At 45.5% G+C, this 22110-nt stretch overlaps 1 protein-coding gene across 1 annotated transcript in view; it reads right to left on the bottom strand.

Moving 5' to 3' along the window:
• The window catches only part of Ih (hyperpolarization activated cyclic nucleotide gated potassium channel Ih), a 325658-nt gene that overhangs the window by 81922 nt on the left and 221626 nt on the right, over positions 1–22110 (bottom strand). The window lies entirely within an intron of this gene.

Below are 22110 nucleotides of genomic sequence, written 5' to 3'. Positions count from 1 at the left end.
GGTGTGTCTTTAAACGAAGAAATGCAGCCAGCTGATGCAGCTACGCAGGTTTCGATTCTCGCGCCAGTGGTCGGTGTGACAGCTCTCCACGTTCGATTGAAAAACTTTCGGAGATGAAAAAGAACCAATCTCTAGATGGAGCGAAGTGGACTCCGGTACACTCAGCCGAAGAACGCCGTAGTACCCCAAGAAGCCGGCAGTTGCTTCTTGTAGCCATAGACAATTTTACACTAAATCCACGAGCTTTCTTCTTACTGACCGCCTGTTTATTCGGCGCGCTCTTTTATAACTATGCTCTCTGTGTCACACCGAGAGGGCGAGGCCAATCGAGTGGCCGCAGGAAGTCGGCTTATCACCCTTTCACTCTCCCATCGTAGCCCTTCCTCCGCGAACCCTTGGCTCAGCCCGGGTGGCCCCCCGGACTCTGGCACGAGAAGAATTCTCGTTCCGTCCGAGTAAGACTTCTGGGTATGACTGCTAATCTCGCGACTCCTAAGGTGGCGGCGACCACCTCGATTTCTCGGGCATAGCGGGGGAGAGGTTTGCCTCCTCGTGAGAATCCCTGCAGCCCCGAAAGGGTGGTGAATGTGGGGGGTGGTTCTCCGTGTGTCACTTCTCTCCGCTCTTGCTGCTGTTGACGACCCCGCTTTTCTATCTGTAATTTTTTTGATCGCATTGCGAAGCAGCTCTGCATTAGCGCCCGCTGCCTCTCGCGCCTACCCGGAGCCAGCTGGTTGGCGCCGAGGTGTTTCTTCGGTGAAGCCGTGCGTTCGAGTGGGCGTTTGCGTTTGATCCATTGCCAGAGAATGTGCCCCCGTGCGAACCGTTCGGCACGCTTCCCCCCGTCGCTTTGGAGCATAACGGAACAAGTGAGCAAAAGCGAAAAAAAAAAATAATAACGGCGTCGTAGGTGCGCCGGAAAAGGCGAAATAACAAAGAAAAACACACTTCGTGACAAAATCAACGCGCGCAATCCTCGTGGCTTCGTCAGTTTGCAGTCGATGGTGACGACTACACTGAGGTTCTCGCGGGTGACACAGCGAAATGAATTCAGTAACCGTGTACGGCAGTAGTTCGCAGTGTCTTAGTCGTCCAACAACTAGGAAATATAGTTTGTGCCGTATATTTTTGCTGCTGATGTTCAACGACGAATCTGCTTTGTAAATTCTTTCCCATATTGAAGGAGGGCACTGCTAATTGTCGATGTTTGCATTTTCGTCTGTGCTTGTGCGTTTTGTTAAGGTGAAAGCGTTGTTTATTTTTTTATTTATTAGCAATACCCTCAGGGCCAATGACATTATAAAGGGGAGTGGGTACGTTCATAGGAACAACAAAAAAGCAGCAGAGAAAAACATATCGAACAAACATCTTATACAAAGTTAGGCTAAACTAAAAGAAACGCAGCAAGCAAGCATAACTGTACACTACAAGCAAGAATTACACAATGTTGACTATGGCATTTTTGAAAAGCGTGTGATTTACAATGGTTGCTGTAGGAGAGGGAAGACGATTCCATTCTGATGACGTACGTAGAATAAATGATTGAGAAAAAGCGGCTGTTCGTGTTGATGCAGTACCGACTTTGTGAGCATGATCAAGGCGAGAAGAAATGTACAATCTAGGCAAAATGAGTTCTTCATGCAGATGTTGGTGATGAAATATTTTGTGGAACAACGAAAGTCGGGAAATTGTACGTCGAACTGCTAGGGATTGAAGGTTAAGGGTAGATTTCATTGTTGTTACGCTGGTGATTCGGTTATAGTTAGACAGGATGAAACGGCCGGGCCGAATCGTTTTGTACCATTTCAAGTGAGTTTATGAGATTGTTACAAGAAGAATCCCAAATACACGGGGCGTATTCTAATTTAGAACGAATAAGTATTTTGTACAACAGTAGTTTAAGAGAAGATGGTGCCTTAGCAAAATTACGCCTCAGGTAACCCAGCATGCGGTTTGCATTGTTAATAATATGTTCAATGTGAACGTTCCAGGTGAGGTCACTAGTAATGTTAACACCGAGATATTTATAGGAAGAAACAGGGTCTATGGTGATGCTATCAAGGTAGTAAACAGGTAATGGGTTATTTTTTCTGGATACACGCATAAATTTACACTTGCTAACATTGAGTTCCATGTGCCACTTTAAGCACCAAGCCGTTATAGAATTCAGGTCAGTTTGGAAAGTGATAAGGTCATCGTCACAGATTATTTCTCGGAACACTACGCAATCGTCAGCAAATAAGTTTATATTAGATGAAACGCACGATGTTAAATCAATAATATATATTAGGAAAAGCAGAGGGCTGAGAACAGAACCTTGTGGCGCACCGGATTGAACGAAGGTATTATTAGAATATTGGTTGTTAATCGAAACAAACTGCGAGCGAGTAGTTAGAAAAATCTCAAGCCATGCAAGAAGTTTCGGTTCAATATTAAGCTGACGTAGCTTGTGTAGTAGTAGTTTATGGCCCACCTTATCAAATGCTTTTGAAAAGTCGAAATATATACAGTCAGTAGATGATGATCGATCAAGTATGGCATGAAGCTTATGTGTGAAAGATACTAACTGTGTTTCACATGAGTAACTTTTGCGAAAACTATGGTGTGATCGCGTAAAAAATGAATTTGATTCTAAGAAATTAAGAAAGTGTGAAAAAAAGAACATGTTCGAGGATTTTACAAGGAATGCTAGTTAGTGAAATGGGTCGGCGGCGAGTTCTTGTTTCCTGATTTATGAATCTGAATGTGTTTCGTGAATGAATACGTTCTCGAGATTTTGTGAGACCGGTCGATACTTCACAAGACCTGCTGAGATTTGGTGACACCTCGTCGATGGCGTCGACACCAACAAGGGTGATACAAAAAAACTAATAAAATAGGGTCAAATTTCACTTGATACTCAAGTCAATGCGTGTACCCGCCACGGTAGTCTATTGGCTAAGGCACTCGGCTGCTGACTCACAGGTCACGGGATCTATAATCTCGGCTGCGGTGGCCACATTTTCGATGGAGGCGAAAATGATTGAGGCCCATATGCTTAGATTTAGGTGCGCGTTAAAGAACCCCAGGTGGTCGTAGTTTCAGGAGCCTTCCAGTACGGCGTCTCTCATAAATTCATACAGTGGTTTTCGGACGTTAAACTTCTGTTATTATTATTATTATTATTATTATTATTATTATTATTATTATTATTATTATTATTATTATTATTATTATTATTATTATTATTATTATTATTATTATTATTATTAAATGCGTGTGTGCAGTCCGTGTGCGTAAAGTCACAGATCGCCAGAATCGGTGACGTCATTGTGACGTAACTATATCTTGATAACGTGATGTCACACGTGACGACATCGTGGCTTGGTCAAAGGCATCACAGGGGCTTTGCGAAAGCACGCGAGGTACAGAAACTTCGCAATGACTCCGCCGATCCCCGAGGCAGTGCACAGCCATGTTGGGTTCGGCAAGCTTTCGAAGCAGGTTCAACATGGTAGACTGAGATGAAGAAAAAAGAGAGGACGGCTTGCGCCTTCCAGTCGTTCTTGGCAGATGAATAAAGAATCGTAGGACTTTATTTATGTAGGCACGTAACTAAGCGTTTGTCGTTGTAGGGCATGCCAATGAAATGCGAAGGAGGAACAGGCTGATCGCCGTGGGGCTTTTTCTTTTCTCCATATGCATTGGTTCTTAAAACAAAAAAGAAAAAAAAAGCATTCGCATTGAGCTGTGAGCACGTATTGTTTAAACATGAAGACTTCGGGGTCAGATTTCTATAAAATCGAAGGGTGCATAAAAATAGTACCTCTTGCTGCTAATAAAATGCTCCCTCGACTAAAAATAGCGCTGCAGCAATGTGACGCGTCTATCGAGTTGGGAGCCACCCGTATGCGCGTACTATTAACGGTGCCGTTCTGTCATCCTCTGCAGTCGTCGTAGCGAACGTGATTCGCGACTGTTCATTACGCGGGAAAATTACCGCCCGCAATGCTGCTTTCGTGAGGTCACGTAATAATTACCTGTGGAGCATTCACAATGACCAGGTGTATATCAAGTATATATATACGCTCAAAAAAAATGCGCAGCGCGTTTTTTTTTACAGTCTCGTGTGCGTAATGCACCGTGCTACAACCAGCTTGCAATTAATAATAATTGCTGGACGTTTACGAGTTAAACTATGGTATAACAATGACGCATGCCTTAGTAGAGGCCAAGCAAATTTCGACCACATGGGGTTCTCTAAAGTCTACCTAAAATAAAGTCTCTAAAGTCTACCTAAGTACTCACCGGTATCTGCGCTTTCGCTTCCACCGAAATGCGACCGTGGCGGCCGATGTTGAACCCACGACATTCCTATCACCAGCCGAGCGCCGTAACCCATGCATAACCATGGTGGCTAACCGACTAATAGATTATCTCGCCTGAAAATAGTCTAGGTGCCATACTTTAAGTGTCACTAGATTAAAGGACGGAATTCACAAAACTTATCGTTTGTGTGTGTTCTTCACTATTGACCGGATGATTTTTGCCAATACGTTCAGCGTTAGAGCTGGCTTTAGGTTTCTTTTACCGAGTGTATCGCAAGTTGTAACCTTGGGCCCGGGTTTTCATCTCAGCAGCAATTTGCCTTGCGTTTTCGATCATGTCGACACCGCACCAATCCAGCGTCTTTCCGTCGGCGATGTAGGAGAAAACCGTGTTGTGTTTTAATTGACGAAATGACGGAATTATTTCAGGTATTCGCCACCTGAGCGCTTCCCGCGGCGGGGCTACTTTCCTGTGCACCGCACGTAGTTGGGAACTCGGTGTGAAACTCGAGTCGCCGTAATATATGCACAAACACTGGGGCTTAAACGTGTGTTTCTCAAGCATTCATGCAGAGACTTCCACCGCCAGCAGTTTTCTCGAAGCTGTTGTCAAAACCTTGTAAGAAAATGCTGGAAAATTTTCAAGTGAGCGCTTTTGGAGTTAAACAAAACAACGCAATTAAGAGCGCGGTCTCGCTACTTTACAGTTGCGAACGCTTCTTATTTTTTTAGAAAGCTTTTTTTTTAGAGTGGAGGACTTTTTAATACAGGGAGACTAGGTTTATTAAGAGAGCACCGTCGATAAGCAAACACATTAAATAATTAGGATACAACATAAACTGACGTAGAGCGGCATAGTTCTTAAGCACGCCGTTATGAAAAAAAAAATACAATTTTCTCTCAGCCCTTTTATTAGAGCATTTTTCGCGAATCATAGCAATACAGTTAAGAAACTCTCGAGAAGAACGAAAGGCTAACTCAATCTCGCAATTACCAAATTGCGTACCAAGAACATACAAAGTTATCCAGAGTGCGTAATTTGTGTTTCGTTATCATATAAATTCACGAGACAGAAATCAGTGTTTTCGGTAGAAAAACGCATCCGCTACTTTCCGCATGTCCAGGGCCTTATGGAATGCATCGAGTGTTTAGTTCAGAGGACTCGAAGTCAAGGTTTGCACAAGCCAAGAGTATTAGCCCTATAGAAATTGTCGGATGTCAGAGGGACCGTTCTATAGAATGCGTGGACTTTGAAAGCACTACAGCGATGCTTTGTAACCTACCTTCCGGCTTAACGAACCTTGATAACAAAGCTCAATGCACCGCGCTTAATAGCACCGAAGAAGTCTTTGTATCACGGGAGGGGAGAGAAGAAGAGCGAACAGTTTTTCTAGAGGGAGCTATCCTTTGAAGGGAGCTATCCACCAGTATTTTTTTTTCTCTCTCTCTCTGTCATTGTAATACTGTTCGACTAGACTCTCGACGTCATATATCTACTCCGACGTCGTGGCTACATTCCATTTTCGCGCTTCAGTTGTTGCCTTTCAGCAACACGAAAATGTATGGCTTGGTGTCGAGTGATGCGCGTATAGCTTACAGCTACGACATGGCAAAAACATAAAGCAATTTTATGGCTGTTCTCGGTTTGTATGAGCTGCTCATTTAGCAACATGTTAAGACAATGTTTACTTCACTTACCATCTCTAGAACCTCGCGCGTGCGACTCAGGAGCTGATTTATCGGCTGCTTTTTGATTTGGGATGCTGCATCTCTATTTCACGTGTATTGGATGTTGTGGTGTGCTCTAATGGTTCAACGTTGTCTCACTCACCCACTCACTCTTTCACTCACACACTCACTCACTCACTTTCCGTGAACATCCAGCTATGTGCATGCCTCGTTGAACGCGAGAAAGTATAGCAGCAGCAACCGCTAGAAGCACAGGTAGTCTTTCAACGAACTCGCGCTACGAGTCAGAACAGCTGATTCATTCGGCTCAACCTGGATTGGTGCGTGTGCCCCATTGCGAGCGCGCTATCACCGGTACACTCTTCGCTCAGTCGGCAACCAACCGAGGCGGTAGCTGTGTGGGAAGGCTGTGATGAGCGCCCGGTTGGCGCCCCTTGGACCTTCTCCAAGGTCCCGTCAAAGAGGGCTCACCTCTAGTCCCCGCACTCTCCTGATTTCATCGGCTTCTCCCCTCTGTAGGTGTGTGTGTGTGTTTTGCTGGTTCGCGCTTCCGGTGATCCCTGCTATTGGCAGCAGCTTGCAAAAGACAAGGTGAAGAACCACAGCCCGTTTCCTGCTGGTCTTTGGTCGTTTTCGATGTCCTTCTCCCATTCCTCGAAACTTTAGCGCTTAAATGGTTTGAATAGATGCTTCAGTTTTTTTTATTGAATAAACAGGAACATTTGAGTAACGAGGATCCCTGAACACGACCTGCTACTGGTCGTCGTGTGCATCAAGATCGTTTATCGCGTAAACTGCCGACGCCTCGCGACGCATTCTATCTCAATTCGTGTGTACCTGTACGTTTTGCTTTATTTTCTGTGTTCCTAATTATCAGTTCGCAATAATAAATTCGGTGGTTTCACGTGTCACAATCATGATATGATTATGAAATACGGCGTCGTATAGTGCAGGGCTCCGGATAATTCTTTACCACCTGGGACTTTTTGTTGTTGTTGTTGACGTGCACAGTACACGAACCTCTGAGATGTCACCTTCATCGAAATGCGGCCGGTGCAACCGTGATTGAATTCGGGCGTTCCCGGTCAGCAGCCGATCACCTTAACCTCTGAACCATCGTGGCAACTACCTCTAAGCTCAAAGCAGCGAATGAGCTTGTGCGTCTACTACGAGCAACAAATACCTTTCAGAATAATCTTGGTTATAATAGAAAAAAAAGAAGGAGGGAGTACCGATACCAATTGAACATCTATATAGCAACCTCAGTTGTGGGGCCCTGCGTTGCAGACACGCTCTTGTCAAACATGTGGGCCCTCAAAGCGTTCGGGATGTGTTGACATAGACATATATAGGTGCTTAGATGTACAGTAAAATGGGTTACAGAAACAGCATATACAGCTTTTTGAAAAGGTTATGAAGAAGATGAGACGGGACAACCTCGACGAGGTTTACACCGCCTCAAATTCTGTTTGCGAAAAAAAAAAAAAAACGTTTCGCCACCGCACATTACGTCAACGTTTGTCTTTGGGTCGTGTCTTTGTATTATGCAAACATGCAACGCGTCAGTGTACGACCGCCCGAAAGGTGATTTTTGTTCTGCAGCAAATCGCGGCTTCCGGGGCCTATAGAGTGACGCGGCTAATGGCTCCGCACTATGCAAACGTAGACGGCTCTGATGCACTAAGCCGAATCGAGACGGCAAATTCCTAAAAAAAAAAAGTAACGCTCTATATGTTGTAACACCGAAGAAAAAAAAAGGCAGAAAAGCGATATCTTCAATATCGCGACAAGAAGAGATGTAACTCACAAGAGTGGAAGCTTGGGCTAGTTGGTGCGTATTCATATTTGCAAGGTGTTTCAGCGCGCGAACAAAGGAAAAAAGGACAGGGTAGACAGAAAGAGCGCTGACTTCCAACTAACTTTATTTCGCAGAGTGGCAAGAATTTATACGTCTAAAAAGGAGTAACGAGGATCCCTGTGTTTTTTTTTTTACATTTATGTTCTGTAATCTTCCTTTTTAGACGTATAAATTCTTGCCACTCTGCGAAATAAAGTTAGTTGGAAGTCAGCGCTCTTTCTGTCTACCCTGTCCTTTTTTCCTTTGTTCGCGCGCTGAAACACCTTGCAAATAAGAAGAGATGGCCGTAAAGAAGTGGGGGAGAGGAGAAAAGGCCATTATTGTGGTAGTGATCGATCACGGCATTGATTCTCAGTAGAGTTCAACGCTCTGGCGGGCATATGCGGCCCGTGTTTCAGCGTTTCGTGAAGCGATATATACGTGTACGAAGGCACCATTAGTTATGCAGTGTGTTGCTTTTGAATATGAGCTCCAACTGCCGCCGCAGTCGAAATCCTGTTGGCGTTCTCGTTCCTTGAAAGAACGGATAGACGAAAGGAGCACTTCGACACGGTGCGAGAACAATGCGGCACGTCTTCACTATATATATTTTTTAAGATGCGCATGGGGTAACCAAGACTGAACATTTATGAGAAAATATTTTTTTTTCGGGAATGGCGCCGCTATTTTTTGAAGTTGATATGATGGCCCGGCTGGTGACAAATGATTGCTGAGATTACTTTTGACCCCGACATGGAAATTTTCGTCTTGTCCATTCCGAACCAACAATTGAGTATTAAAAATATATACGTATCTAAGTCGGCGCGCTTATCTCTGGTGAACGGGAATAATGTCACGGGGTTAAAAGACAGATCTTGCAGAATTTATGCCGTTGAAGCTTCGAAAAAAAAAGAGAGAGAACCGTTCACGATATGAAGAAATGAGCGAGGATACAATGAACTAAAAGACGAAGGTGTAATAAGAAAGTGTTCGAGAGAATAGAAGAGGCCTCAGCCTCAATGCCGGTGTTTCCAATGTATGTCATGCAACATTTCCAAGTTCAAGTGTTGCTGTTTAAATTGCTGTATGATTTGAATGTACTGATGTTTGTCATTCTTAGTATGTCCCACCCCTGTAACAGCCGAAAGGCTAACAGTATTTGAAAAATAAATAAATAAAATAAATAAATAAACAAATATATTGGTTGAAAAGGCTACAGACACGCAGTAACCTTGAGACTTCGCTCAAATTAGCTTGCTAGAAATGAGTGCGCCTGCACAGCGTGCATGCAGGGGCACGAGGGAATGAAACAAAGCATAGATTGGGCGTTATTTGTTTTCCGCGCGTTTTTTTTCTTTTTTGTCTCCCTGTGGTATCGTCGCTATGAAAAGCTTACACTTCGACACATGATTATGTATGTCTAGAATACATGCTCTTCACGCCATATAGGAAGGCGTTGAGCAACAAACTTCTGCCATTGCGTTTTTGGTTATTGTAGGCTTTTTGCTTCGTTGGTGGTGGTGTTTACGATAAGTTGCGCCACTTACGACACTATATTCTTCGTTATGAGTGTTAGCAGATAGCGTTGTGCAAGAAGCACTGTTTGTGCTGTGACGTAGGCATCGCTCCGACGTGCCTCCGGTGTGCTTCAGCTGTTTGGGGTGTGCGGCCATGTGTAAGATATCTACTTCATATGCAAAGGCGGTACTAACTGCACTTTGTAATAAATGCCCCCATGGAGACAGACTTCCTTGTCAAAGTGGTGGCTTCAGTCACGTTCCTTTTTCAATGACTTTTCTACAAAGCTCTATTGTTCCTCTGGGTCACTACATGTTAGCACCGTCATAACAATTTACTTCTGCAAGCTTATAACGTAGACATATACGAACGAACGAACGAACGAACGAACGGACGGACGGACGGACGAACACACACACACACACACACACACACACACACACACACACACACACACACACACACACACACACACGTGTGCACTATCTTTATATGTATTTTTTGTTGTTGCAAATGAACGCAGTGAGCGACATCTCTGCACCTTTCATTTCATGGCCCACTGTATGCGCGAAGGCTTTTAATCAACAAAATCTCAAATGCATTTCATATGACCTCGCTCATTTAGTCTTGTACTGAGGAGCCCACCTATATAAAAGGCTCATGATGAAACAAGCGCAAAAATACACACACTCAGAGAGCTGTTCGCTATTGGTATTCGCTTCGAAATAAAATTGTCAGTTTCTAGTAAGCGCTTGTCTGTGTCCTCTCTGAGTGTGTGTATTTTTGCGCTTGTTTCATCATGAACCTTTACTAACACGTCCAACTGGCAGTCATCCTAAATATAAAAGACTGCATTACAAGCTGTGGATCCTCGTTCATTCCTGTTCGATCACTCAATATCTGAAAGTGGAATTTAATCGCTTGGACAAGCGACTCTTAAAGAAGCTTGTGGTATACTTCTTACTTTGTGCGAAAAAAAAAAGAATAATATTTGGTAATATTCTTTGCAGTCGGGCGGAACACTTCTTTTTTTTCACTGGCTCAGTTGCACAATCAAAGGCTCAGTGTATTTGTCCGTTTGCATAACCTTTTTTTTCATTACGAAGATGGTTGACCATCGGTTAAAACCAGGTCTAGTACGAAAAAAGGAGCCAGCGTATAGGACAGAAATTGTGCGCTATGGTATGCTTACTTCACGTTCTCATTTTGCCTTTTTCAAATGGTGCGGGTTATGCAGTAGTGTCAATCTTCGTTCTTAAATAAATGTGGTGAGGGTGTACTGAATGAAACGCGGGCGTGAATGAAAAGCTACAGAAATATGTGAACAAAGAACGGCACAGTAATGAGGCCTTGTGCTCTCACCCTTTGGTGCGTGCAAGGGTCACGTGATAGCACGCGTGCAAGAGTTCGTGACAACGTACCTGTTATCTGCGTCCTTATCCTATCTTGAGGCGACTGGAATTGGAAGCCCAGTTACGAAAAAAAAAGTATCTCTGCTGAAAAAAACTGATCATATATCAAGTACTTTGAGTCGCCGTAAAGAGTGTGGAACGGACTGATGTTATTGAAAGCAGCGCTCTTAGAAGCGTCGTCTCTTGATCCCCAAAAGCGTGCCGTTAGCTCCGAGAACACGAGTTCCGACTTGTCCAGCATGCGATGCGATAACTCTTATGGACGAGAGAACGAGTACGGAGATATAAAGAAAGGAAGCGGTACAAACAACAAAGATAAAGCGAAACATTTTTCGCAAGGTGGCGCTCGCACCCGGGTACACACGGTCCAAAGGCGAATGACGTAACCAATGGACTACCCAGGCGCACTAGTGGAACATATTGATTGATTGATGTGTGGGGTTTAACGTCCCAAAACCACCGTATCATTATGAGAGACGCCGTAGTGGAGGGCTCCGGAAATTTCGACCACCTGGGGTTCTTTAACGTGCACCCAAATCTGAGCACACGGGCCTACAGCATTTCCGCCTCCATCGGAAATGCAGCCGTCGCAGCCGGCATTTGATCCTGCGACCTGCGGGTCAGCAGCCGAGTACCTTAGCCACTAGACCACCGCGGCGGGGCACTAGTGGAACATAGTAGAGCCTCGCAGGCTACTACAGTACACCAAGAGGGTGGGAAAAGGTATTGAGAGCGAAAAGGAGGTTGAAGACAGTGGGGAAGTATAAAGCCTTGCGTGAAAATAATGAGGAGAAAAATTTAGAGAAAGAAAAACAGAAAGAGAGAGAGAGAGGAAATGAAAGGAAGGGAGAGAGAAGAATAGAGAAAAAGAGAGCAAGAGAAACTTGGAGAGATAGAAAGAAAGGAAGAAAAGGGAGAGTAGCGTAGAAAAAAACAGAACTAGAAAGATGAGTAAACAGAAATGAACAGAAACAGAATGACTTAGAAAGAACAGAGAATAAATAAAAAAAAACAAGAGAGGCGAGGAGGAAATAATTAAACAAAGAAGGCTGCCTAGTTCTGCACTTCCATCAGGCTTGGCACCACTAATGTGAATCTGGTTAAATTTCTTTCATAACTGTTAAATTAAATCAATCGTTCACCAACGAACCAGCTCGCTAGCAAACGGCATGGTGTCAGCGAGCCTTTTGCAATTGAGCTAGGACTGCGTCGGTGATTTGCGCGCATGTGCTATAGGTCCGGCAATGCGGAAAATTTAGCGTACGAGTTGCTTGTAAGTTGATAGCTGGCAAGTTGACACTCGTGTCGATTGCGTGAAGTTGCACAATCCCTAAAAAATGCTAAACAAGTAAAAGTGAAAAAAATGCCGCCATATCCACGAAGTGAATGATGATGAGTGGGCGAAGCTCCGGAGGTAAACCTGGTAAACCATGAATCCTCCGTACATTTTGCCCACTCGATTTTATTGCAACACTCCCCCTAGCGTACGTCGCCGCACTATATCGAACGATGACACGTGCCATATGTGGCATCATTCCTATTTTATAACACCTCGCATCTTTCATAATCAACTACACGTACCGCCGTCTAGTTTATAACATCTTGCATTTTTTGGACAGACGGACGGACGGACGGACGGACGGACGGACGGACGGATGGACGGATGGATGGATGGACGGATGGATGGACGGACGGACGGACGGACGGAAGGACGGACGGACGGATGGACGGATGGATGGATGGATGGATGGACGGATGGATGGATGGATGGATGGATGGATGGACGGACGGATGGACGGATGGACGGATGGATATGGCTGTACCCTTTAGATCGGGTGGTGGCTAGCGTAATTCGCGTCTCGCGTCTCTTTGGTGCCAGGTACTGCGTGTGTGTCGGCGGTACGTTGAACAGTGGCACCAGTCACGACGACATTTTGAGAAGCCCGTCCTCCATACTTTGCATAACACTGAACCAGCTTGTATGAAACGAACAAACAACAAAGCAGCACAAGCACCCCCTTCGCGCTAATCTTTGATGAAAGCCCCGGTGAGAGGGCCTTTTCCGAGAACCGCATAGTTGAAGCCACTCCCTCTTTCTGATTACGCGGCGATTTCTGCGTGGCAAGGGCGCGTCGCTAATGCTTCTCCGTTGTAGCGACGAAACTCCAGCGTCGTGCCGTCGCATTAACCGCAACGTACGCTATACAGGCGCACCACTTGCGTTCCATAACGCTGTCCTGTCAGCTGTCTCTCTCGTGTGCTCGTTATCGAGTGGGCTTTGGGAGAGAAGGGAGGAGGAGTTTGTGTATGTAGCCGCAGCGTACACATAGCTGCGGTATAGCAAAGAAAGACCGTTATAGTTGGGGGCATGATGGTGTGTTTTCTTTTCAGCGGGCCTAAGAGGGCAGCCACGCCTTCGTTCGTAGCTGTCGGCCGACGCACCCGAGAGGGAGACAAGGGGAAAGTTTAGGGAAAAGTCTAACAGGGAGAGAAGTGAGAGGGTGTAAGTACAGCGCAGGCGGCAGCTTGTGGAGTTTGGTTGGTCCGCCCCCCACCCGTGCGTTGGCGGGACGTACGGTTCGCCGAATGTTCAACAACAGTGGAATCAAAGAACAAGATAGCTATATAGGGACGATGATCGCTCATAGAAGATGACGCTGCTTCTCACTGCAGTGGCGAGGGGGCGTGCCGCTGCTGCGGGGGTGCTTATGTCTGCCCCCCCCCCTCCTCCCCCCGAAGTCCCAGGAATTCCTCGCCGTAATCACCAAGAAAACGTCTCTCTGTCGTGTGTGCGTGCGTGAACCAGCGCGCGGTCTTGTGTCGCGATCGATGATGACAAGGGTGGTATAGTTATGGTGGTATGAGAAGAAAAAAAAAATAAAAACGACGACGGTTCAGCAGAACGACGAGGTACAGAGAAGAGCTCGTCGGGAAAGAAGCTCTGGGTGACTCTAGTGGGATGGGGGCGGGGGGGGGGGTGAGTGTGCCAGGAGAGAAGGACGCTACCGACTGGAGAAGCATTGATTAATTATCGATTTGCCCGCGGGTCCCCCTCGGAAATGAGCGATCTCGGGGTGAAGCGCTGTTTCTGCTGCTGTTGCGTCGCCCTTTCCGCCGACCTTCTTTCTGTATATACGCGGCATAACACTGACATCTCCAGAGCGGGCGCCTCGCGTTGATCTGTTTTCCGCTTCTTCGTTCTCGTCGTCCTGTTATCTCGGCCGCTGTGCCGCCCTTGCTCTCGCGCTTTTTTTGTACATGTTTAGTACGTGACCTTTGGCGTAGCTACCGTACGTTCGTTGCTAACGGTTCCGGCTGCGACCGCAGGTGAGAAAGACATTAAGCTTCGCTCTTACTTCCTAAGCGATAATTCGGGGAACTATGTGGCCCCGGGTTGGCTGGCCGGCACTTTGGGGCGAGTTCCTGCGAAGTGGTGACCTCTCTGGTTTACCCTCATCACTTCCGCTTGTTTCCTCTACGGATCTCTTCGCCAGCCGTTTGACCTTATTTACTTGCGAACATCGCTTTTCGAGCACCGAGATTTTCCTTTCCCTTTCTCGCTCATCCTGCGCGAGACGAGTGTTGACTTTGCGGAGGCTGGGAGATTGTTGGCCTTTTGATTGTTACGCTGTCTTATTAGTCGTGGTAGCTGTTATTCAGCAAAGTAGGACGGTGCTCCTTGAACTCGAGTAGACTTGGCTCGAGATGATCGATTTGTGTGATGAAACAAATGATCAACTTGGGAATTTGGCAGAGAGTTCTTCGGAGCTTTGTGTTGTACGACGAGAACGTGGTTCAGTCGAGCCAATGTGTCTTGCTGGACTGTCTGCTGCCGGCAGTGCCTTACAATCGCGAGATTTCTTTTTTTTTTACAATGGTGGTATGCGAAAGAAAAGACAGCTGCTCGGATCGCCCAATAAATAAATAAATAAATAAATAAATAAATAAATAAATAAATAAATAAATAAATAAATAAATAAATAAATAAATAAATAAATAAATTGACCAATCAATCAATCGCGTATCGGGTACGTGCAGTAGGTATTTATTTTTACATTTTTATTTACACAGCTCATTTTTTCTTGATATCTCATTATCTTTATTAATTTCTGAATGATAGCTCCAAGTTCACGGACACACACACGCACGCACGCACGCAAATCACAATCATAATGACCACACAGTGCAGTGAAAAACGAGGTGGGGACTAAGACTACGACAACAGCAGCAGCGAAACCAAAATGCAACAACAAACAGCTACTAAATTATGGAGCACAGAAGTTTTCTCTACGTAATAATGACTTAATAATAATAATGACTTTATTTCGCATCAAGGATACATGATGCAGGAGACCTGCAGAAAAAGCTGGCGTGATGCCAGCTTGACATGGCCGCAGGCCCCCCTTCCCCCTCCCCGAACACATCGCAGCAGCGGTAACACTTTCATAAAGACATTCGGGATCATACGCATAAAATAAACAGGCCTATGACAAGAAAGAAATCATCACTGTACATGTGTGATAAAACGAAACGTCTAATGCTTAAACAACAACAACAAACAATCTATTTCAAAAGATGCAAAAAATGTTGGCGTATTTGCCAACATCTGCTGCTACCCCCTGTGTCATTGCACACAAGGGTACAACTCGCCAGAAAGAAGTATATGCCATGGAAAAACACAGCTGATGACTTGCCCGGCGCATTTTTTGGTCGCCACGCGCTCATCGAAGCACTTTTCGGTGCTGCACCGGATATTAACGGATACCGCTGCATCATTTGGTTTTTCGGCGTGGTCCGTCGCGCGCTCTCGCTGTCGTCTTGACGCCGGCAGCTGGGGTCGCATCTCGCCGGTGTTACCGTGGGGAAGACATGTGCAGTACAGCCACGCACCGCCTTTCGTCAGCGCGGGAAGGTGTGCCCGATATAGCAGCCCCTAATTACCGTCCGGGGCGTTATTCTTTCGCCCTTTCTTCATTAGACCAGCTTTTTCCTCTTTCGGGCTTCTTTGCTTTTTTCATTGCCCCGCCCCGTTACTCTGGTTGTTTTCATTGTTACGTACTGACCACCTCATCCGTTACATATTTCTTTTACTTTCATTAACCAATGTCGCCGTTTCCTAATACAGGTACATGCAGGTACAGCACGTGTAGGAGGGCAAAGTAAAATGCGGTGTCGGCTCAAGGCAAGGCATGCTGGGTAGTTTGCTAGCCGCACCTGGTGCTGCACTGTAATCACCAAGGGTAAACCAGGCTTTGCTTTGACCAGAATTAGCCTTGAGGGAAGCATCCTGCCTGAACTGACATTTATTTGTTTGTTCTTTCGTGCCTGGTGCCAATATTGGTGTGAATATCCCAGCCTGCTCGTCATGTTGCCCATACGCATGCCTAAAAAGCTGTAATGTCATGTTTTGGCTTATTCGTTGTGGCCGTTCGGTTTGAAGTTATTAACGCGCAGTGGGTACGAAAAAAATAAATAATAACAACAAACATGGTAGTCTTTTTGTGGAAATAGTTGCAGACTAGAAAGAATACTAATAATGATAACTTGCGAAAGCGATTGAAACAAATAATAAGGCGCACTAAATTATTTGATGTGTCTACGAGCATCTGCTTATTTATATATATGTGCAAGACGAAGCTAAGTTTAAAAGTTGTGTTCTGGTGTTTAGTTACGAAGGGCTCTTCGTCTACGATTTCTGCAACTTCCTAGAGTTCAACTTCTGTGCACGAGGTTCAGCGAAGTAAAGCCAGCTTCTTCATTAGCACAGGCAACTCTCGCACCAGCCAAAACACTAACTAACTAACTAACTAACTAACTAACTAACTAACTAACTAACTAACTAACTAACTAACTAACTAACTAACTAACTAACTAACTAACTAACTAACTAACTAATTAACTAATTAACTAATTAACTAACTAACTAGCTAGCTAACTAACTAACTAACTAACCAACTAACTAACAAAACAACTAACCAACTAACTAAAATAATACACGAATGATCCTGACCTGCCACTGAATTTGGGAACCATAGAGTGCGAGAACGTTATCTCGTAACTCGTGCAGGAGGGTACGGAAGTATGAACAATAGGCCAGCTTGAAAAATTTGAGTAAATACAGCAGCATTTCTCTTTTTCTACAGTGCAATAAGAAACAAAATGAACAGACAATAACAGCGTCGAAAAGCGACGAGTGCCAGAGAGTGAAGTGGTGTTCCTCATTCGCCCACACATTCAGGTGGGAATGAACTCCCCCGCGTGGCCGCGCACCGATTGACTCCCGCCGCAACGTTCATTCGAGTTTTCCAGTTAAAGGGGCTTTATATCCAGTCTGCCTGCAGCGCCAAAATACGTAACCTGGCGGATAGAAAAAGCAACCTTGGGATGGCCTCAATGAAAACGGAACGCGACACGCGGGTTTCGCGCCCTGCATCTGTTGGCGGATTTTAGCCGGTATATCACGTGGGGGACGCGACACGCGTCTATTTCTTGCTTGCCCCCTAACGGCGAATGTCGAAGACTTTGAGACGTGGCAGTGCGAGCAACGCAGCTCCATCTGGTGCCAGTGTGCAGTGCCTATTGTGGCCTTTCGTTGCGACCACGCCGCCTGAAATCCCCATCACCTCGCTTCGCGCGTTTTTCATCTTCGCTCGTCTTCGGGGAAAATTCATTTGCATACTTTCTCGATGGCTCCTGCTGCGCGAGTCCGTTAGCAGCGCTGTGCTACATCACCAGGGCACCGCCGCGGCGTGTCTCTCTCTTTGCTAGCTCGTCCCTCTCGCTCGCCTCGCCCGGACGTGGCGGTCACGCTCGGATGTGTGGATAAGTGGCGGAAGCTAATTTGTCACGAGCAAGAAGTCGACGAGCTCGCTTGCTTCTGAAAATCATTGCGCGCCCCCGCTCTCATCTGTGGCTTCACGAGCGGCTGCGGCTCACTGCGTTGCCTGTTCTATAAACAGCCGCCTTCCCGGCCACTCGGGCGCCCCCCAGTACTTGTACGAACGCTAAACACACGTGGAATCTCTTCGCCCGTTCGTTTGCTGCGTGCCGCGTTTATTTCGGCCTCCCGCCTCGTCGTTCCTCACTCCGCGCCGATGCGCGGGGCGCACTCTGTCGTTCCCGCAGCACTCTCCTCCTCTTTCATCTCGCTCTCTCCACGCTGTGGTTTACCTTGAGGAGTGTACCACTACGATTTGCGCGAATGCATTAAACATTAGATGTGCCACCGTGATGTTTACTCGCTGGACTCGTTTTTTTTTTTTTTCATTCCGTGGCAGCTTATAGTTTCGTCGCATATGTGTTAATTTTCGTCTTTCGAGTGTGTATACGCACTTTTCCCTTGCTTATTGAGTTGCGCTAGAAAGTTTCTGGTTTGTTTTTGATAAACCACGATCTTGGCGGCTGAACGTGAACCGGAGAAGCAGTTACATGTTAAATGACGTATAGAGTATAGCGTATAGAGTATAGAGTATAGCGTATATAGTATAGACGTATAGAGTAAAAGAGTATAGCGAGTACGAAAATAATTCAGATATTCAAAGGGCTAGGTTACTAATATAACAGTCTGGTCTGACTGCGAAATGACACAATAATTGCTGTTTTAGTTTCATACAGCTTAATTTTCTCTCTTCCTTCCTTTCTTTCTACTTATGTCTTCTTAGTCTCAAATTCAATATATATGCGAAAGTTCAGACAACTGATTCATGGCCAACCGCTACAGAATGTGGTAAATGTAAATGAAATTCCAACCAAGCAGACTGTCGGGATATCAGTGGGAGACTTGAAGTCGCGACAAATCGCTGAACACGGGAATGGCACCGGAGCTAATGGGTCGACACGAGAACTTGAGGTTAGTGGTTTCAGCTGCAGTGAGATCCATCGTATAGATGTAAACATGGCTCAAGAGACACTTCAAAAATATTTTTTGTTGCCCGAAGAAACGTTCATTCATTCATTCATTCATTCATTCATTCATTCATTCATTCATTCATTCATTCATTCATTCATTCATTCATTCTAAAACAGCACTCTCGCTGCGAGCGACCTTGCGTTAGTGAGAAAACAAGAAGAAAACATGAGCGGCGACGTCGCCTTGAGCTTCCCGTTTTGTGACGTCATAATTTCGGACCGCGTATAGTAGCGCACACAGTTCCTATTTAGAACAAAAATATGATATACGCTGTGGCCTAATGGAGCTAGCGCTCGATTTGAGGCGCGGAATTCAGTAGCGTTATTCTCACCTTCTGCTCCTTTTCTAACAATGAACCTATGTATGTCAGCGAGACCAGCGAGAGTGGAATTCTCGAAGAAGAACGTAGAAGTCTGGATTGACAGAGTGCTTCACTCGGGCGTCCCTCCGAGATCAGTGTGCTTTACGAAGCGAGCTGACGTTCGAGGACGTCCAGTAAGGCCACTCTCGACTTCCTTTACGAACGCGACGTTGGTCAGATGTTGGAGCAACGAAAGATTATTTTCCTTTCTCCGCATTGCTTTATCTCATCTCTCGACTTCTCCTTAGTACCGCTTGAGTTCCGAGAGTCGAGCGAGCTTCTGACGTTCGGCGAAAACGAGCTTAAGTTCTTAACATTTGCTTAACGCTGATTCTGCGAACCTTTCTTCCTGAACGAGGTTCAAACCATACACGACTCTCGTATTTGTCGAGCCGGCTCAGATCTCGGGAGGCAAAGTTCAATTCCCATACTCGAATTTCCGTTCTTCCCTCCTGTTTTGATCGCCTCGCCACTTATATTCTTCGAGAGGAGACCCTTTAGAAAACCCCCTCGCTGCTATCACCCCTGTTCCAGCTCGTTTCCGTGAACATCAGATACAGGTCACGAGGGGGGGGCCTTGTTTTTTTCCTCCGGAGAGATGCTCATTTCTCTAGAGAAGCATCTTCCCGTTCTTCTTATTTACAAGTGACTTTTCTCTCAGGCTATTAGGTTTGATCTCGCGGCACGCGTAGCACAATTTACTTCCACCGTATGCAGATTCTTCTTTTCACACTATACTTGCATGCTAGAGATTCTTCTTTGAGCCGTCAGCTATCGCGAGATGTAGCAAAGAAGCTATTCCCTTAAAAGCCTAGTGGCGTAGCACGCGGTCAGAACAAAGACCCAATCGCATCTGCGTTAGGGTGAAGCCGAGGGACGAAGGAGCGCTAGCGAACGTAAGCGCGTGTGGTTGCTTGGTTGGTTGGTTGTTCCTCGCGCAACCCTCCTCGGGGAAGCGGCCTTGCTCTTTCATTTCGCTCGTCTTTGTATCTTCGCGGAGTTTCAACCTCACTCAAAGCGCAGCTTTCAGTGAGAGGAGCCCAGAGATGAAAGAACACTTGTAATAGTCGCATTGTATTTTTTTATTTTTTTGCGTGCGCTAGACATCCAGGCAGAGGATGACAGCAAGGCGTTGTGTTCTCCAGCACTTGAATTCATTAAATGGGGAAGAAAGATATCCGATGCCGCAGGCTTTTAATTATCAGTCTCTAGCGAGAGGAAAAATTTTCAAAAGTAGGAACACTTTGTGTCTACGTAAGTAAAAGTAGAAGTAATGTTCTTTAAAAAATTATTTTTTTATGTTATACCACCCAGAGCTCTATATCCCTGGCTGAAACTTCAGCGTTATTGCTTTATTCTCATCTTTACTGATGCGAGTAAGTTCTATCAATGAATATTTTTTTCATCAATTTGTCTCCTTAGTTGGAATAAAATAAGTACAATCCGAAATCTCTCCGGTGAGCTTACGTCAAAGAATCGTCTTAGCGAAACTTGAGGGGGCGCGGTCCTTTTTGATTTCGGCAGCTGCAGTGAAATTGAGTTTACAGTGGTGAATAAAGAGAAAGTAATTGTGTGTGTGTGTGTGTGTGTGCCCGTGTTCGTGTGTGTGAGTTCGTGCAAGAGAGAGAGAGAAAAGAGGAAAGAGAATAGAGAAGTATTAAATCATGGGGTCGGTGCACGGTGCCACTTACACTTCAGCTTGCACCCACATCTTTAATATAGGGAATTTTCGCCGTTTGCTCAAAATTTATTGTCCAGAATCTTAAGCCGCCGAAAAACTATAGGCGCTTAGGAACGCACTGCGTTGAAAAAAACGAGTGCATACTTGAAGCCATGTTGCACTAGGCTCCGTCCTATCTGTTACGTGCAGCGTTGAGGCAATGGAAGCTCGATGAAGTGACACGATCGCGAAGAAGCTTCGCTATGCGTAAAGGAGGCAAAAAAATGATTCCTCTAATTGTGCTCTGCACGATACTATTGAAATATAGACGGCATGTTTCGCAGCTGAAGCTAAACAATCAAATTGAGCTATCAGCTCTCGTGCTTTTCACAGCGCTCGCCTTGTCTGAAGTATTTATTGAACCTTTTACATATATATTAAGACGGTAATTTTTTAAAAGCTTTTTTAAAACTGAACCGTAATTAAAAAATTGCGTTTTGGAGGACCTGGACCAACAAGGACGTCTCGTAGCCAGGGCCAAGGAGGCAGCGAAGGCCAGAGGGTTCCTGGAATGAGTAGAGGTCCCACCTAAGGTGAACGCGGAACCTACACCGCTTGACTGTTTCGAAAAATAAACGTTTATTCTTCCTCCCTTGAAGTTTACCGGTGCTCGCGTGAACAAAATGTGAAGCTAGTGCACATGAATAAATCCACGAAGTACTTGGGAGAGTACAAGAATTTTCGCTTTGTTTTACTTTGGTACCATTCGTTGTCTCGCCTAGGATGACGGAGAGTTTCATTTCATGACGCATATAAGGCTTTAATAACATATACTTAACGGCATTCTGGTCATCGACAAAAAGCAGTCCGTATTATCAAGCAATCCAGCTGTCGTAACATGCCTGATGTCTTACTGCACTGTTTATAAGCACAGGTTATTTATACCTCCATGCTTCTGATAGAGACCATGTATACGGTGCATCTAAATGGAATGTGTGCAGCTTCCGCACTGTCTATGTGAAGTGTTTCAACGCTAGCGCATACTTGGACATATACGTGGATTAGGCAGCCTAGTGTTCCTATAGGAGGCTTTCTATCCCGCGAAACAGGTGACCTAAAAACTGCTCATGCACTTCGATTCCACGAGGAACCTGCAGCGCGACGTGCACGTCAGTCCGGCGATGTGATGGACGCAACGTTCCTTCTGCGCGCTAAACGCAATATCTCTCGAATGAAGTACGTGCTCCTTGAAGAGACGAAATAGATAGGACGACGCATACATAGCGCCTTTATGCGCTTCGTATTATGTTTTGTCATCCGACAGCGCATTTCGGCTGAACACGCAATGACAACTTGCTCGAGATACCTGCATGATTGCGTCGTATCATTGACTCTATACGGCAAATACTGGTGAAGA

Source organism: Rhipicephalus microplus, chromosome 1, assembly GCF_043290135.1.
Source record: "Rhipicephalus microplus isolate Deutch F79 chromosome 1, USDA_Rmic, whole genome shotgun sequence".
NCBI lineage: Eukaryota > Metazoa > Arthropoda > Arachnida > Ixodida > Ixodidae > Rhipicephalus > Rhipicephalus microplus.
Note: the sequence above shows the minus strand (reverse complement) of the source record. Positions and strands in the feature narration are given on the sequence as shown.